General features: G+C 34.7%; 1 protein-coding gene across 5 annotated transcripts in view; it reads left to right on the forward strand.

Moving 5' to 3' along the window:
* The window catches only part of LOC117238943 (protein eva-1), a 336,187-nt gene that overhangs the window by 183,640 nt on the left and 132,661 nt on the right, over positions 1–19,886 (forward strand). Inside the window, exon 1 of one of the 5 annotated variants that reach the window (XM_033504149.1) lies at positions 16,171–16,400. The exons of the other annotated variants lie outside the window; for them this stretch is intronic. The gene's annotated coding sequence lies outside the window, so the exon portion shown is untranslated. Of the gene's footprint in view, positions 1–16,170; positions 16,401–19,886 lie in introns of those variants that run through there. 5 annotated transcript variants of the gene reach the window in all.

A 19,886-nucleotide genomic window follows, 5' to 3' on the forward strand; every position in this document is an offset into this window, starting at 1 on the left:
GAGCTTGGTCTACTGAGTCGGCAATAATTAGGACGTCGTCCAAGTAAACAACAACGAACGAATACGCGAGGTCGCCTAAGGCGTTGAGAATGGCCCTCTGGAAAACGGATGGTGCATTTTTCAATCCGAACGGCATAGTCACGTACTCGTATTGCCCGTCGGGTGTAACGAACGCCGTATATTCCGTCGAATTAGGATGAATGGGAATTTGGTGGAATCCGCTGGCCATGTCCAGGCTAATGAAGTATCTCGCCTTCTGCAATCTCGCGATTTGGTCCGCGATGAGCGGTAGGGGATACCGGTCCGCGACCGTATTTTTATTTAATGCCCGAAAATCTACGCACAGTCTATCTGAGCCGTCTTTCTTCTTTACAAGTAAGATAGGGCTCGCGAACGGTGAGTTGCTCGGCCTCACGATTTTTGCTCTAATTAACTCGTCTATTCTCTCACGCACTATCCTACGCTCTTCTTCGCTAAGTCGGTAGGGACTTCTTTGCACGGTAACATTAGGGTCGATTAACCGTATTTCCAACTGGCCCGTGCTTACGCGAGTACGTGGGAAGCCCGTAATGAATGAATCTCTGAATTTCTCGAGGACAGAAATTAACCGACTTTTATCATTACCAACCACGTCAGTGTCAACCGCATTGATATTGATCTCGTCCTCGGGGGTTTTACTACAGGCATTAATAGTCTTCGTTTTACAAATATCGACGCTATTCCGTGTAATAGTTACATCAAAACCCTGGCTTAAGATCTCGCGGCCAATCATGATATCATAATGCAGGTGACCATCGGCCAGAACGTGGAAGGTTATCTCCAATGTAAAACAGTTAATGCGTACCGTAGATAAGATCTGGGATGTGCTCTTAACGCAGGTGTTTCCTATTCCTCGCATAACTACTATATCTGTCGTTCTTCTACCGGAGAATTTCGGAGCGACAGATTCTCTAATTAATGAGCACTCGGCTCCGGAATCGAAGTAAAATGGGAACGACTCACCCAGATGACTTAAACTACCGGCTGGGGACTCCACCACGCAGGAGTTGACTTTACGCTCATCCTTGGGGCCTGGTCTACCGTCCCGTCGCGCCGGGCAGTTAGGTGCGATATGGCCTTCCGCATTACACCTGTAGCAAACCGCCTTGGACGGTGCGGCCGGTCGTTTTCCTTCCTGGCGTCGTGCATCCCTCTGCTGTTCGTTCTGCATCTTCTTGCGGCAGTCCTTTATTCTGTGTCCGAGGGTACCACGGTAATGACACCTCGTCTGGTGGCCCGATAACTAGCGTCGCTTAGCTTCGGGTTCCGCCGGTGCATATCTCGGCGAAAATGTCGACTCTTCTTCGTAACAGAAGGGTCGCATCTCGCTCAGGAATTGGTCCTCCGTTCTGATATCGCTCGTAAGGGCCAATCGTTTAAGACGTTGGTCGTGTGGAATTAATATGTAGAGAGTGACAGCGTTAAGTATTTCGTCTAGCGTAGAATGTTGCCACCGCGTCTGTAGGAGGGAACGGACACGGCCGGCAAACGCCCCCGTGGATTCGCCCGCTTCCCGCGGTTCCCCGGATACCTTGATTAACGATGAAGACGTCGTCTCTCGGCCACCGAACTGTGTAAGGAATCGTTCCTTAATTCCAGGCCAGGTAACTTCTCCGTTTCCCACCGTTCGCGCCAGCCAATGTGCTGCAGAACCCTGTAGAGAGTCACTTAAGGCAGAGTGTAGCGCGTCTTCTCGCAGGGGGTTGTTCTGTAGAGCCCTACTAACAGCCGCGCACCACGCGGCTGGGTCGGCGCCTGCGACTTCTGGGTTAAAATGTGGTAATTTGGTGATTCCCGCATTCGTTCGTTGCATTAGCGTATGGATTAGGTTGTTCATGACAGCGACCTGCCCTTCCAGCGTTAGCAACCGTTCTGATCCCACTTCTGATGTCGGATGGTCATTGGAAATGGGGTTGTGGGCGTCAAATGAATCTTCTCGAGGATCAGCCATTGATACGGTGCACACAGGCGTAGTTTATTACAATGATAGAATTATTACAGTCTTAACAATTGATCACGGCGGTTCGGCACTCGCGACGCTAGTGACGATGCTCTCGGGCTCAATAACGAGTCCGCGGTCAACGGGACGACAACAGAACGTACTCACAAAGTCCAAGTCTGAGAATAATCACTGATCGCGAAGGCGTTACTCTTCGATCGATGAGATCGCGAGCGAGAATGCCTTTCCCGTCCCGATGATGCCACAGAGGAAAACTATAATGGGGTGTGTCTAAGGATACGAGATCATCGGATTCGTCGAGAAAAGCCTTCGTTCAGAAAGTAAGGGAAATTGGCGTTGCTGCTAATTGGTCAATCTCCATATCGGTGGTTAGAAAAAGATGCTAGCCGCCCTCGAGGGAAAGTTGCTAGTGGGAGACGCCGCTCGTTGAAAAATATGTCTCCCCTATCTTCCCGTAGTTGGGACAAAGACTGTTTGTCTGTTTGAAGGACTTTAGTTAACTAAACCTTAAGATTTATAACGGGCCCTCGGGCTAGCCGAACATGTACTGCTGAGACGCATCGACATCTGGCAATCATCTTACTCGAAGAATAGGGTCTGCGTGTGGCCCGCCACGGGACAGAAACCGTTGGAATGTTTACTGTCGTGTGTCGCCACGAATATTTCTTTTAAGGAGAGCTATAGAATTACTCCATACCTTTGTTAGGCAAAGCGTTCATCCCGTGACCGCGGCTACGTTCGGCGACTGACTGTCGCCTCGAGCCCAAGCTCATTATCACGACTCTCGAACAATTACAATCGGGTTGAATAACTACAATTGTTCAATTACAGCTATAGTAGACTCTAGGTTACAATGTTGCGGGATTATCCAAAATTCCAAAGGCTCCGGTGTTCTTTCATCTCCGACATATATATATATATATATATATATATATATATATATATATATATATATATATATATATAATATTATATTTATTATTTCCTATTCTAAAAATCACTCTCCGTTAAACTTATTATTTTCTGCATTCTATCTCAAAATACCTTTCAAACCTCAACTCTTTAAAACCATTCCAAACGACTTCCTATCATTCAGAGCCATCTTCAATCTACCCGAAGACAATCTCATAAGTCATCAGTCATTCCATCACGAGCAGTCAGAAATTCTGGTCACGAAGAAGCAAAGGTTATTCGAGGATCGGAATAAAGGGCATCCTCTTAACTAGTTCGAATGGAGTTTGCTAATATTATTCAGCCTCGTGCTCCGTTGTCTATAATTCCGCGGAAAAGGGTTGAATAAGATTATCTGATTAGAGCACGTCTAATCTTGTGAGCGCGACACCGCGAGAAAGGATAGGGGTTGTGGGGAAAAGGGTAGGTTAAATCCGACATCCCCTCTGAACGTTTCAAAACGCGAACTTTCGTATTATCCGCCTGACGAAACAAACGCGCACAGGTTTGCTGATATTCTGTGTAGCGTTTCAGCGGAATCGCGAGCCAGGACGTTGCAATTAGGTACGCGAAGGCGTTTAATGGCGAATGCAACACGTGTGCGTGTACGGTTCACTGAAAGACACAAGATATTATTAACGAATGGGTAATGACCGATGAAATTTGTGGGTATCTCGTCCTCTTTCGTTAGGCATGTTATCTTGATTGGAGATAATTGCGGGCCTATAACATGATGTTTTGGCAACGAGGCGTCTCGCGTAGGGTTACCACGTGGGTGGTGATCACGCTTGCTGATAACCTCTATTTCCTTTGTTTTCCCTCCCCTTTCTGGAAGAGGTTAAGACCATGGAAGTTGATGTATGTATTTGAGTTTCGATTTAAATTGTTGAAGTTAAATCTCATATTTCCTCTGAGTCATTTTTTGTCTAGTTGTATTATTTTATTGTTAACTTGAAATTTTAACAAAATATGAAAGAATCGAACTAATGCTAAATGCGATTATGTCAAGATTTTTAATATTTTAGAATTCTTTTCGTTTGTTGAACAGAGTAATATTATTCGGATGCAGAAGGGTTATAATTAGGTTACGGCAGATTTATAATAGAATTCTACTTGATGATATGCATTGAATCGCAGTTTAAATAAGAGTTTTCTGCTGATAGAAAATTGTAGCGCCACTTGAATTACATAAGCTGTTCCGGTAACTTCTTTTTTAACTAAATTTTTCGAACTAAATTTTAAATATCGTCGTATATCCGCGACTGATACCGCAGCAAGAGTCCAACGGCGCAATTAATTAGCGTTAATATTCACAGGGCCCTCCGCTCGAACCGTTTAAAAACAATTTAATTAATCCTCGTCGAGACGGAGGGTTCTTTCATTCGCGCTATTCTGCATCGACGCCTTGACCTTCTTTTTTTGCCTCCCACCATTAACCTCTCCGTCTGCGTGGCATTTTCCAAGCGACACGGGCCACTGTTACAAATGTAATTCAACTTAATACCCTCGACAGAGCTCAACGTCCACGACAGAGGACAAAATCTGTTTAATCAGTTCCACTTACTGCTTGATAAGGAATTAAGGACAACGAGGATTGCTCGAAGTAGAGAAAGGGAGAGGGAAAACAAAGCTTTACGCTCAATCCCTGGTCGCATATTTGAGATCTACACTTCGGGAGCATTTTCGCAGATCTATGCCATTTGCTTTGTTTTAGCCCAGGAATTAACGGACCTAACCTTCCTGTCGCTGCTTTTTTGTCGCGTTAGGGGTTTGAACAAACTGAGGAATGCTCGTAGAACGAAATGTCGTGTAATATCGTGAACATGGTGTTTGTCAGCAAATGGTACACAATTTAGAGAATATTATAAGCCAAAGAGTTTAATTTAGGTTCTGTATTTCGATTCTTTGTTAGTTAATTATTATTTAAAAATCGACTAAAATATCTTCAAAGCTTGTTAACCACAAAATTAATATGTTTCTATAACGGTCAAGAGTTAATCTTCCATAAATACAATAATAAGTGTAATCGTAAAATAATTGTATACTTAATAAACACCTGAATGTATATAGATTAATGTAGATGAATATGTTTTGTAATATTTCTAGAAATATATTTAAGCATGTAGTTAATATACAGTTCAGCACAATACTTCTAACCGGACAACACAAAATGTCTTAACAATGCGAAATAACTCTCACCCCCAATTTCATTCATCTATTACCTTCCGCATGTATTTTCGTATAAACTCTGCAGACATTCCCAGGACACAATCGGTCACGTGCACCTGAAGTCTAAAGGTTAAAGTGATGATACACTCTTGTTTTTCATGCTAATCTGAAGTATACTTTCCAAGTATTCGTGATATTACATGGATGGATATCCATGTATCCAGTCATTCGCTAGAAAAATTCAAAACAAATTTACGTTTCTAAAATACAGAATGATAACGCAATACACAAAGGACCTAATACATATGTGAATAATAAGTAGGAATATTTTTAATATTCAAATTAAAATATCAATTTCCAATTAGGTTTCTTTTTATTCTGATTACATTGAAAAAAATGACAAAAATACATACAATCTTAATTAAAATCCTACATATTGGAAAGTAGTAGTAAAGAACATTTCTGAATAAATCTTACATCTGCAGCTCTTAATCATTCAAAGAATAAAGTTTCCAGGCGGCAGCATCGCAAAACTTTATTTCGAAACTTCATTTTTCTTCATCGTCTAGAAAAACTAATTACCTTAACAGAGGGACTTTTTCCCGAGCGGTCGAACAGATTCTGAATTTCGTTGGAGAATTTCAACGAATCGCGACTGAAAACCGGAAGTGAGCGCAGTGGGCGTTTGAATATTGAATCAGAATAATTCTCATAATACAAATGAATCGGGTTTCCAGAAACTTTTCGGCTATACTCGGCGTCAGCAAATAGATCCCAGAACAAAACTGAAACTGCCTTTGGAAATTAATAACAATCGGAGCTTTGTGGAGCCACGTTAATGCAAGCCTCAATTAAAATTCACGCTCGAGGCAATGGATCGCCAAAAGCGAGAGCATGTGTGGAGTAACAAGAATGATTAACAGTCGGTTTGTGTTCATGAACTTCGATTTCCAGCGAAACGACAATTTCGATCTGTACAGTGGGAAGAACACGAAATCAATATGAAGCATTGTTTCCGGTAAATTCAATTTCATTGATTTTCGTCGATGGGAATATGGATTTAACCCCCTACAGGCGAAATCTTATTCTCATTGTAACAGGAGATGTACATTGACGAGCATATAAATAAGAGAAGTTCTTTTTGAATAAAACTCAAATGAACTTAGTTTGTAAATTTGAAACACAAATTTTAAATTCGTCCTATATATATTAATGGTGCTTCAAGGTACGAGAAGTATATTTTTAAGTCCCATATTATACAGAAGAAATATAAATACGTATTTATATAACTCTTCGTGAAACAAATAATTTAACAGATATTTTATTTACAACTTTACGTAGAAATTATATTGCTTACGTTCTTTTTCGTCGTTCAGCAAATGATCTGTTCTTAATATACAGTAAAAATTTATATTTATCTGATCTTTGCGAACAACATTTCAATTAATGCTTCATCAAACTGAACTTTGATCAATCAAATCCATTTATCGTTTTATTGGCATAAATTTCTATCGTAATAAACCATTTACTCTATAGAGATTTCAAATAAAAGAACTAGTGAGCTTATTTTAAGTACTACGTCTATCTTACACTAAAACTGAGAATACATACATCCAAATGCACGTGTTTGATATGTAGAAACATCGAAATCGCAAACACAAACATGTTTTCGCTCCTCCATTCGATGGAATTTCGCGAATTGAAACTTGCGTTTGTTTCGATTACCGGCTCAATTCGGCGTCGGCTTATTGTCTTAAAAGTTTACTGGCGCTCATTGTCAGTACCGTGCGCGATGTTTCTCCTTGAAACGTGCCACCGTATTCTCTTCCCCGCGAAATCATCTTATGGCACGGTGTGTCTACTCGCTAGAGATTGCTTCGATAAGTTGAAATAGATTCCCGTCGCCGTTGCTTCTCGAAATGTTTGCGCTGGATATGATAATGGAAACGTGCTCGCGCAAGCTTTCTATGTAACACAGATGCAACCTTGTGTATTTTTCTGGATTTATGTCAGAACACGGGAATGCTCTCGCTTGGAAACGCAAGATTTGTAGCACTGCAATTAGAGATACTTTTTGAAAACGGCCTGTCTTGTCCGTTTTAATATTCAGTCTGTTCCGCAGATGTAAACTTGTGAAAATAAAACCGTGCGTAATTTTTTGGAAAGATGTGTATTTGAAGAAACAGTTGTTGCAAGAAATAAAAATTTTAGGCTGTTTTAGCTACTTGAGCGTTTTGGAATTTTTTGGATCTTCTCATGTCATATTTTTCACTTTATTTCGTGTATTTTTCACCTTTTTGTGTAAAAATAGACACATCTGCATTTTTGTAAAAGTCGCAAATTGCACTGCTAATGTGATAACAATAAACTTCAATAAACTTTCAGAAACTGCGTAACGAACAGCAAAAAGATAAAAAATCAATATTTTATATTCACCAAATGTTGCAATATGGCGTGCCCATTAAAAAGTTTATATCGTATCTCATTATTCTATGTTCGCAACATCGTATCGCGTTTCGTTGCGCTCCGCTAACAATGATTTTCATCTGAATTACTAACAACGAAATAATAGCCATCTTCCTTGAGAAAGAAAATAGGCAAACTCTACAAATTCGTCATTTTCTTGGTTAATTTAATAAAAGCCAGTACAGATAACAATTTCAAGATTACGTTTTCAGATATATACTTTGTATTCTGTTAAGTAAATAGTTAGAATTGCACATGAGGATGTTCTTATTCGTCTTGTTTGCGTATTTTTCTTGAGACTTTGTGCATATGAAATTTCGTATTAAAAAAATATGACTGATGAATATGATAAAGATTGAATATTCATAGAATAGTATTAACTGTAATGTTTCCTAGAGACATGTATAAATTAAAAAAAAATTATCAAAACTATAATTGAAAGATATGAAATTCTTGGATTTTCAATATTAAAAAGAAATATCTTCATTGATATTAAACATTATCTAACTGTTAGACGTTAAACCATTATTAAGTAATTTTTTATATTTATAAATTCATTAAATTAGGATATTGGAAAATATAAGGTTGTTCGAAAAATAGAGATGCGAAATAAGAGTAATATGTATTTGGAAAATTTTACGATAAAAATATGGTCTGATTTAAACAATAATGCCTTTGTTTTGAGATAATAGGCGACGTGAGATTTTGTCAAGCGTAAAATGCTGTCCGCGAGCAATTCCAATTTCTCTGCTCGATTTCGCGAAAGGAGCATCGTAAATTGTTTCTAACTGATAGAATGGCTTTTCCACGCGATTGCTCTAAATTCGGAATTTTATATGTGACTCGATATGACTAGACACAAGATTTCGCTAATTTTACGTCGTTTATGTATTTCTCTCGTTCTCCCGTTCCGTACAACACATTTATCGGCATTTCCTGATTGTTCTCGTCGACCAAGGATATTATAGAATATGGCCAATTTTTTATTCGAAGTATTGAGAATTTGATTTAATATATCTATTAACATATTGAAAGAATAGGTCAATTTACATTTTCCTTATTTTACTATCTTCGCTAAATCGTCAAATTATTATTATAATGCTAACCTGTTCTACATTAATATTTCATATTAATGTTACACTTATCAGATGTTTGTTATCTGTGCTACTTAAGTTTCCCTTTATAAAAATAATTTATAAAAATTCTTCAAAATCTGGTATAATTTAGATAGACCAAAGCAATGTTAATAAACAGATAAATTAGTAGTAAAAAGCATTACTAACATCATACCTCCTACTAAATTAAATTAGATCCTAATAAATTAGTTTAAACTTCGTTGAATTAAAATGGAAATTTTATTCCAAAAACAGATCCTAATATATCTTCATTTATAAATGTCACTCAAATTACGTTCTATCAGACGATCATTCGTCAAGGAAGGATTTCGTGTCGTTTCCAATGAGGAACCTTACCCGAAACTGACGAAAGCATGAAATGAATCGAGTGCAGGTGGGTGAAATCGCGAAAACTGTCGTCTATTGGCAGCCCATCCGGATATTCACGCTCCATTATGGGAATAGACGTCCGCTTGGGTTATTACCGTTAAGTCGGTTATCTTGTGCCCTCGATGAATTCCCTGGAAAAGCTTCACGAGGTATTCCGTCGTGGGAATGCGTCCAACGAACCTCGAGCAATGCAACAAACCGGAAGAAATTCTGTTTTAAGAAACGCAACCGCGCGAGCATAGTTTATGTTATTTGAACGAGAAAATGAAGTAAAATCTTGCTTTGCGAAGCAATTACATCGTTTCATGATACCCGTCATTACTTCATATTAATATCGGAATTTGTATCCATCGATTCGTAAAATTATGCGCGAAGGAATTAGTCTTATGTCTTAAGGTATTGATTCTTTGTAAATGTGTGAGTGAAGTATTGAATCGTATAAATAATACATAATACAAAACATTCTCAGTTATCTCATTTGGATAAATGGAACTAGTGAGAAAATATTATTAAATAATATGTAATAAAGAGATAAAAGAATTGTTGCAGTTGCCTTAACAAAAAATATTCTTTGTCAAATTATTTTTATTTTAATTGTAGATCACTTTTTTTATATTTGGATAACGAGATTTGTTTTACTTTCATATTGTTGTTGTATATAGTAATTATTATCCAATGAATTGAAAAATCAAATTTTATAATGAAATTATTTTCTTTCGAGAGAAACATTATACATATCAAACGAACTGTATTAATAATATAATATTTCATTAAACTTGTTGTGTATACCATTCGTTGGTACGAAGTTAAACAATAAACATTTTGAAGTAATTTATTTTAATGTCCTCCTCTGCAAGCTGTACAAATTATTATTCATGATGGGCATCTTGTATCTTGCAAACGATAACAAAATTATTATGAACTTCGGGCACTCGTACAACATCATAATATATATTATAGATCATAATATTAAAGCATTAAAAGGTATTCACCACTTATAATTAACATAATTTTGATGCGACCATAATACTGATAATATTTTTGTATTGTTAAATGAAAATAGTAGAGTTGCATCGTTTAACTTTCCAATTGATGTTACCACGTTAATGTATTTCGTGCCGCTTTAATTTTATTAATTGTAATATTTACATATTACAGTTTGTTTATATGAAATGTGAATGTATATAATAATGTTGTGCAGGGAACTATACATAGCCTGCGATTTTATTTAAAACGTTCCGAAATTCTTGCATAAATGGCAACTCTTCAGCGACAGAAGCATCTTAATCCGAACTTCACATTGATGCTGTTCCTTTTTAATTCATGAAAGCTTGAGAAAGTGAGACATCGCATCAGTTACTAATTACTTGTTAATTTCTTTTTTTCTTAATCGTATTTTATATAGCAAAATGTATATAACACTTTGTTATTTGTTAGTCATATATTTTTTAAATACGCAAAAAAATAATATTAGTAGAAAAAACGATGTACATTGCATTACAAAGAATAGGAGTCTTAAAAAATAAAAATGTGTACTGTGTTAGTAAGAACCAGGAATCTATCTCATCAGGGATTAATCGTTTAGTTTCTGAAAACTTGATCACTACAAAATTAAAATGAGCAAATTTTCCAAGAACAAAAGTAGTCAATTTATCATTTAAGTGTCTTCTGCACAGTTTTCTGAGATATTTACATATTAAAATTTAACAACTCCATCTCATCAAAACGAATCAAACGTTTCTTCAAATTTATCACTTTCCTATATCATCCGACCAGTAAACAATATACAACGAAAAAAGCAATAAAATCTAAAAGAAAGAAGACTACCCAATGGTACTAATAATCGTATCGTTTCTGCAGAAAATCTTCCCACTTTAGCGGAAATTATTATTTTCACGATGCAGTTTAAATACAACCCTATTAAATTTTCTTGATGTGTCCTTTTCTCCTTGTACTCCCTAGGTTTGCGGTTCAGGACATTTTATTTCAACGCCATAAATTTCGTCGAACATTTCGACGGTACGGAGTCAAGACGCACATACACTCAGCATCTCTACGCGAGAATCGATGGCTAGGGCTGAGGCACAATTCCCGCGAGCTACGATTCACAATATGTTTCGAACGTACGAAAGAAAGAAAGAGAGAGAGAGACAAAGAAAGAGCAAAAATTGAAAATCGATTGTTGGATAATTAGAAGCTCGACGACGAAGAACCACTTCCTGCCTCTCCGAGAAAAGAAACGCGTTGCGAGCAAAAAGTTCCTGCCGCTACTGTGCAAAATGTATCCCACGTACCGGCACGTAAAATGTTTTCGCTTTGCATGGCCTACTCTCGACCCGCATACGCCCATTTTTCAATCACTTTATTCCTTATTTTGCCATTTTTCGCCGAACTAAGAACCGCTCGCAAACTTCTGCTCAGTGAGACTGGCCAAGTGGAATCAACAATTAAAAATATTAAAGGCGCCGAGACGTTGTTCGGTCAAAGTGAAATTCTAGATTAGTTGTTCTAATAGTTTTACATTAGCTGGTTTTTCGTCGAGGGAAAATTGCACTGTAATATTGGAGGTTGTTATTAACTCATTACTAGTCGTTACGTTAATGCGATATTTCATATGGGATTTCTTTTTTTTTTTTTTTAGGTTTTTTGCTATTACTCACTTACGTAGAATTGTGGTATACGATATTTGTTTCTGTTTCTTCTTCCATTTAAGTTTTATGGCGTTTAATGAATACACATATAAAAATATGTAGTTTGAAGGAAGTGTCTACAACGCTATTACAAATTGTTTCTCCGAAGATGAATGAAAAATAAGATAATATTTGAATATAATGAAGATAATGTTTCTCTATTTTTTATTGCTTATTATCCTCATTTTCTTATTAAGGTATCATTATGTATCAAAATGGTATTTACCTACATTCTAGGACAAGTGTTAAGTCCAAGCATGGAATAATCCCGTTTTGTAATTACACAACGAATGTATTATAATAGATGATATATTGTTAAAAATTTATTTAGTATAGAATATTTATTTAGTTGAGGATATCAATGTCAACTTTGCGATGATAATTAACACGGATTGCGATTTCGATACAATATGGTTTATAACGTTGAGTGATGAACACAAATGAATATATGATGTCTGAAGAACATGAATAATTGAGTGGGTCTACTGAAATGCATTATTGTTCTCGTAAGTAGTAGAGCAGCCAAACTTTATGAAATTTCTACGTATATACATATAACTAGTTTATGTATGTGCTTCAAACAACAATAATGCTGTCGTTAATTAATACATTCCTTAGTAGTTCCTACGTTCCAATTAATACTACTTTTGCTACATTTTTTTATTATTCCTACTACACAAAATTTATATTTTCTAGAAAAAAAACAAGAACATAACAAGAAATTGTTTTTAAATATTAGGTTGTCCTAAACATGAAGCCTAATCTGTCTAGTGTTGCGGTCTTTATCTCAATAGAATAAAATGGATCATACATAATTCAATAAAATAATATGAAACGAAAAATGTTGTGCATCTATTATTTCCTTATAAAACGAAAGAAACTTTTGGGACAACCTAATGTTTAGTCAAAATTAATATTTTCACATCATGTTTTATTATTTACATTAATGTTGAAGTGGTCATCACTTCTAAGAAAACTCTACATCTGGCCTTTTTAGTTTTCTTAAGCACTGAAGCCATCGACAGCGTATAGACAAAAGACTGGGACGAGGGCAGACCATAAACAGCAGACAGGCGACGTTGGCTTCGGGGTTTTCAGTTATAGGGTAACACTGCTAGCGTAGGATCTGGACCAGCTCAAATTATATTCCTACTTGTACTTACACTTCTGTATTAAAATATATTTTCTACCTTACAATTTATCCACGCGTTTCTCTGTTTATACATCTAATGACCTTAACAATTAATATAAATTATAAATTACTTCTGAAAAAGATTAGTACATACCATATGTGTAGGTTTAATTAACTTACTAATAAACTTTAAAGCATATTACAATATCATTTAACTTTCTTAATATCCATAAATATAACTATATAATATAAATATACTATATAATATATAACTATATAATGTAAATTTTGATGAATATATCTGAAAAATATTATCTTCTTCTATTCCTCATAAATTCGCCTCTAATGAAATTAATGGCATGTAACGGGTATACCAAATTTCCATCTATTTTTCCTCCACAAATATTTCAAGTAAATAGAAATAATAACAACTATGTACACACGAACACATAAAATTTTCACTAATACCCATTACTTTGAGACACGCAATTAGTAACCCATAGGATGGTTCTCATCAACGCGAAGAACCAATCAGTTAATGATCAATTAATCATTCAGCTAGAACAGAATCATTTCGCTTGCTCGTAATCAGTCTACTACAATGATTCTGGCGTGCAATTAGCGTACAATACTTCTTGGAAGCACGTCGTATCGATTCAGCGTACCGGAATAACAATTCACGCGATCATTATAACACATGATCCACTGTATTTACGCTTGCTTATTCGTTTTTCTATCTTCTCACCTTCTCGAAATGCGCGCCAATGTTACGCTTTAGACGAACATTTTCGCTCGAGCCACACAGGAAATTTATAGCGGAAGTTCCCTTTGCTCATGATCAAAAATTTCGCACCCGTTGACGCAAGACACGCGTGGGTGCCGATGAAATTCGTCATTTCACGATACGTTTCCTACGAATCAGGGCAATTTTCGAGCAAAAGACGGGTTTTGAAGTTATCGTGTTATCAACGCGACGTTCCTATGGTGACGATAAATGTATTGGATAAACGGATGTCAAAGCAGACGATTGGATATAGTTGGTTTGAGGCAGGAATTTACCTAAAATATTATTCTCTAAGGAATGATACTTGCTTGAAGTATCGTAAGATTAAAGACGAAAAATCGTTTTGATATTGAAATTATCTTATAAAGCGTATGTATGAAAATATTCGATGCGAATTTCTCTTACTTTTATTACATTTTCCTTATTGATTTAAAATTATTAAAAAGCAGCTGAAAGCATGTATTTTTAATCATATAATCCGAGAGAGAAAATAATTTATATTTTAGTTATTACAACAACATTAACTTTCTAATATAGTTTAATTTATTCACATATTAATACAAGATATAAAGTTAGTTTCATATATTCGAAGCTGAAGAATACATGTAAAAAACAAGAATAGAAACAATTAGATCGGTCACTGAGACGAACGAAAATAGTAAGTAGAAATAGAAAGAAGATTTATGTACATCAAACTATTATAAGCTATATTATATTAAAATATAGTTTTTAGTCATTAGTTGATAATTTATAGTTCCTAATGCTTAGTTTTTAGAGGTAGAATAAGCAAGGTAGATAGAGTGCAATAGAATAGAGTGGAGTAGAATAGAGTGGAAAAGAGGGGAGGTAGACATATAAGAAGAGAATTAGATGTAAGAGATGTAAAACCGAAAGTTTGTCCAAAGCCGAAAGGCACGAACTAAACAATAATAATAATAATATATTAAAATATAATCAAAATACCATCAAAAGTATTTTACTACTGATGCTATTTTCTGTATTCGTTTTGATTAAAAATTATTTAGTTTAACATATTTATACTATTGTAACTTTTTAAATAATATTATTTATTCTTTATCTTTCTTAGCGCGAGAAACTTCGTGAGCCCCTTCCTTCTTTTTTTTTATACAGCAGGAAACTCGTTCATCAAAATGTAAAGCTGTCGTGGAAATTTCTGCTCAACAAATGTCGTGCGCCAATTCCTGAACTGTCCAACGTTGTTTTATCATTTCATAATTGGTTTTGAAATACTCGTATCCTGTTCGTCCATGTGGACGAACTAACATTTAGCTCTACAATAAAGGAGGGTTCTAGCTATTCGAATCCATTGCTCATCGACTTCCCGAATATAATAGCACCTATAAACGTGACACTTTTCGATATTTGGAAAATTTTTGCATCCCCAGATCCTATGAAATTTTCAAGTCGATCGGAAATTTATTTATTTCGTATGAAACCAACCAACGTGAACGAGAATTAAAACGAGGCACTCTTGGTCTTTTTTAACCTTGTCGAAAATCTATACGTCTCGAATATTCGCATCTTTTTTAGTTTTTCATGATACTTTTCAAACTTACAAATCTTACAAAGTATCTCGAGATAAGAGACAATAAGTTTTATAGGATTAAATAATTGAGTTTTAAAAGATACGACAGTTAACGTAACATTTCAATGAAGACCAAATATTCCCTCACCTAAATTTCTAATCCAATAAACAGATTACATTTGAACCTACGGACTATATTCTTGCAAATTCGTATTTTTTCTGATATAATTAAAAAAGTGGAGTATATGTAGAGCATTGTTTTCTCTATTATATCATACACAGTACTTTAGTTTGCTTACTTTATATATTTTTGCATATTATATGTATTTTTTGTATTTTTGCATCTTAAAATTTTTCACAAATTTAACAAATGTGTTTAGAATTTACATTAACTTACAGAATTACTATTTAACACTTCAATTACTATTTAACATTCCAATCTCTTTATCTAAAACTAATGTAACTTCGTGAAAGAAAATTGCGACCTTATACATCGGTACAAAATATCATATCATATATAAAAAGTTTACGATGCAGTACTTTGTCACAATAGCTAATAACTCACTCTTCTATTTAATGAAATAAAAACAACTTATGGTTTCGATAAAAAGAATCTTGTGGTTTCCGAAAAGGAAAGTTGCCACTGTCGCCAAACGGAGGGCTGTGATTTCCCATGGCAATTCCGCTCGACCGGCAATTTTATTCTTTAACCAGGTGACGAAACAAAGGGACGAAGGCGACAATATTACTGGAGAGGAGATAAAGCGAAGCATCAGAACCTTCTGTCTTTTCGTCGCGAAGAAAGAATCTGACCGGGCGAATATCGAAAGTTCTCGTCGCGGTGAAATTTTCGAAATTCGACGAGTTGGGCCGAGCAATGGTTAAAACGAGCTGTGTTTAATTCCGGTTAAACACGGTTAGATCATCATTGGATGAGGGGATGAGGGCGAAAAGAACTACAGAAGCTGTTGTGAAAGAAAGGGCCAAGATGGAATGGGTCTGTGTATTGTGTGGCAAGGATGAAATTGATTGATGCGCCGCTTCCGTTCCAGACTTCGAAAGCAACGTCGTTGGCTCTCTTTTTGTTTGAAGAAACGCATTAATCTGAATTACCAACCACGAAGGAAACACACAGGAAGTTGGTGAAACACACGCCAAGTTTGTCTGTTCTCTGCCTTGGAGTAACTTAAAATAGAGGAAGGAAATAAGTATAATTCTTTGTAATCTTGATTACATTCTTCTTCTTTCTTTCTTGTGTGAATGATATGAAGAAAGGGCACAATTGCTACATTAAGAATGCTTACGCAAGTTATATTTGTATAAGAATAATTAAAAGAATAGGATCTATGCAGAAATTGGCATATATTTTGAAAATTTTATATTTTACATTTTATATCTGATATATTATTTGGAAATTCAATGAAGGATGAACATTTATTATTTATATTATTATTATTCGATAATTATTACGATATTAAACAAATGTATATTGCAATTTAAATATCCCTTGATTTGATCATGTTTATTTTAACACTAGGATTAAAAAATTGTCAGAATGTTTGTTTTTGTAATTATTGCATTTATACAAGTATCTTTAGCAAAGTTAATATGGGCTCTCATTATGGTAGAAATCTAATTATATGCATATAGATACTATTTGGTTCCATTACACACCATTAATTATATTCACCTGTATTATTAATTTATGATTAATAATGAATGTAATGATAGTACAAAAATATAAGAAGAGGGAAAGAAAAAGTTATTCGAATTTTCATGTTTTTAAACGAAAAAATTGTTTTATAGCTAGCATCAATCTCAGCATCAATTTATAATCGGGAAATACCATTCGCTTCGGCAGTTGATTTCAATTTCCCCGAAATTAATTTATCCGAGAGACATACGTATGTGAATTTCTGCGTAGTGCAAAATCGAGATGGTAAAATTTCAATCGCGAATATTTATCGTTGTAATGTTGTCGAAAAATTTCCATGCATTGCAAACGAAACGCGCCACGAGTACGTTTGAAATAGATCTTTGTTTATTACATTCTCTCTAAAAACATTCATCAATGTATGTTTCGATTGCCTTTTATTTTATTGCATTTTTATTATGCCACAAATTAAAACAATTAATTAAACAATGATGTAAAAGTTACGTCTTGAAAATTGGTTTAGATAAAAGATCTTGATCATAATAACAAAATATGTTGAAATATTTAAATATAGATATTAATAAAAATTGTACACTCTTTAAAAATCCTGGGAAATTGTTGTTAAAAATATATTGTAATTTCCAGTTAATATCAAAATAATTATTTTGATTATTTTAGACGAGCACTCATTACTAAAGACCTTTCGTATAATAGTATCTTATTTAATATTTTTAAAGTATCTTTGCAGTAATCATGATATTATTCATAATTTAGTATGATATTTAATTATTAATAGGCACAACACCTTCAAAAACGTCAGTTGTTATAGTTTAATTTAAATTTTTTATAGAATTATGTTTCATCAGATTGTCTGAATTATTGAAACTCAAATTCTACACAATTACACAAACTTTTAATGAATATATAATAGTATATAATATAATTACAACACCATGTTTGCATTGATCGAAAAAAATCCGATGTGATTTCATTAATTAGACTGACCAAGTTATGGAAAAAAAAGAATAGCCCTGTAAGAGTGGGAATTATTTTGCAGTAAGTTTTGATACCTCTGCAATGTTTAATTACGTTCACAGCGAAAATGTTTATGGAAACATGTTGTTTGTAATCGACTTACACTGTATTGTATTTTTTCGATCGTTGCCTGATGAATATTCTATAGAAGAATAAATAGCGCGTTCATCTATTCCCACATCTGGTGTCAATATTTATCCTGTTTTCGAACGAATACCTTCAATCAATATTTATGCGCTGCGAAAAGAAAATATTTATAGTTAGAATCACAGTAGAATCCGAAACTGTTCCTGCAATAAATTAATAATCATTGTGTATATTCATACATTATATAAATATTTACTAGAGAATGACCTGATTGCATTATTGGCTCTTTAATATCTAAAAATTGATTTGTAAATTCGTAGAATCGTTGATTCCAATGAAATCTTGATAATATATTAATATGTATGATATAACAGGTTTTTGATAAAGACTTTTATACGAATTGATTCTTACAAAAATTTCTTCGCATCTGTATATAAAGTGGACTTACGACTTTGTAAAATATATTACAATAAGTTGCCACGGTTAAAATAAACGATCACTTTGTTCCATTAACTAGATTATCTGAATTGTCCACTTGGCCACGGAAATAGAAAAGTTAACTTCCGTTCTACCTCGTTACATCCTCGGTTCGCTGCAATCCAAGAACGAAATCTAGAAATGTTCCAATCGAAGAATGTAGTTTCTCAGTAGAAAGCGTTTACTACCGATAAAACGTTTAACTAATTGGATTTTTTTAATGTCGTAGCGTTGCAAGCGTGTTGATCAAAGGATATTAATCTGAAGATATATACAATTGTAATCGCACCACTGTAGCTTCTAATAATTATAAAATTTATGGATTTCGTATGTTTTCGAATAGTAAAATATTCAAATTCCCAAACTTTCAAATTGTGCAATCATCGAGTTTTCAAATTTTCAAATTTCCAAACCTTTAAAAATTTTTTAATACAAAATTTAGATGTCGAAAATATACCGAGTTAAGAGTTGAACTCCTACGTTAATTTTTAATGAAGAGAAGTCTTTTCTATTAATTGTGCAACGCGAGAACAAATACATTTCACTATTTTTCTTCGCAATGTTATACAATTAAAACTGAGATCGTTCCATCGAGAACTGGGTTGATACTCTGCGAATTTGTTTTCCCTTTAATTTCGAGAGAAATTTCGAGCTGGATTTTTAAATGCAGAAGACAGAGACAATCCTTCAACCGCAGAAATCGGGAGATTGATATGACTGCGACGAGTCATTGAGTTCTGAAAGGTTGGCATCTTTTCTACATTTTAGTTGTTCAAATGAAGAACAGGGTTTGTTCTGGTTTGTACGATGAATTTCGTAACCAGCTCGTATTACGCATCTTCCGGTTTCCGTTACGATGAAAGTGATCGAATTTCGTTGCGAATTGGGAACATAGTACATAGAACAGTACATAGTTACATTTTCGAGATTCTCGAGCTTCAATGGATTCGATTTGCTGAAGGAGAAGCTGAGCAGAAGTGAAAAGTATTTTTAATGAAAGTTTGGAATATTAAACAAATTATTAAACAAATATTAATATTAATATTAAATAAATTTGAAATTTTTTTTATATTTTTAGATATGCTTAATGAATGTAAATTATTAGGAGAGGCAATTTTGATAATCAAATAACATAATTTAGCGACAGATACAGCAAAAGAATCAACAAACACCGAAACCCCCTAATCACTGGACTACTCGATACGACGGACCAGATTCGCAGGCTGAAGAGGCACTACCCGCTAGACCTAAACGTTAGATTCATTTAATTATCCAAATTAAGCATATGCACTTACTTATAATACTTATAAATTATACCTATCTATAGTAAGTATTAACTTATTGTAAATAAACAGCCATGTCACTGCGCCACGCCAGAAAAATTACTGAAA

This window comes from Bombus vosnesenskii, unplaced genomic scaffold (assembly GCF_011952255.1).
Source record: "Bombus vosnesenskii isolate JDL3184/JDL3185 unplaced genomic scaffold, Bvos_JDL3184-5_v1.1 scf7180000013788, whole genome shotgun sequence".
In the NCBI taxonomy this organism is placed as follows: Eukaryota; Metazoa; Arthropoda; class Insecta; order Hymenoptera; family Apidae; genus Bombus; species Bombus vosnesenskii.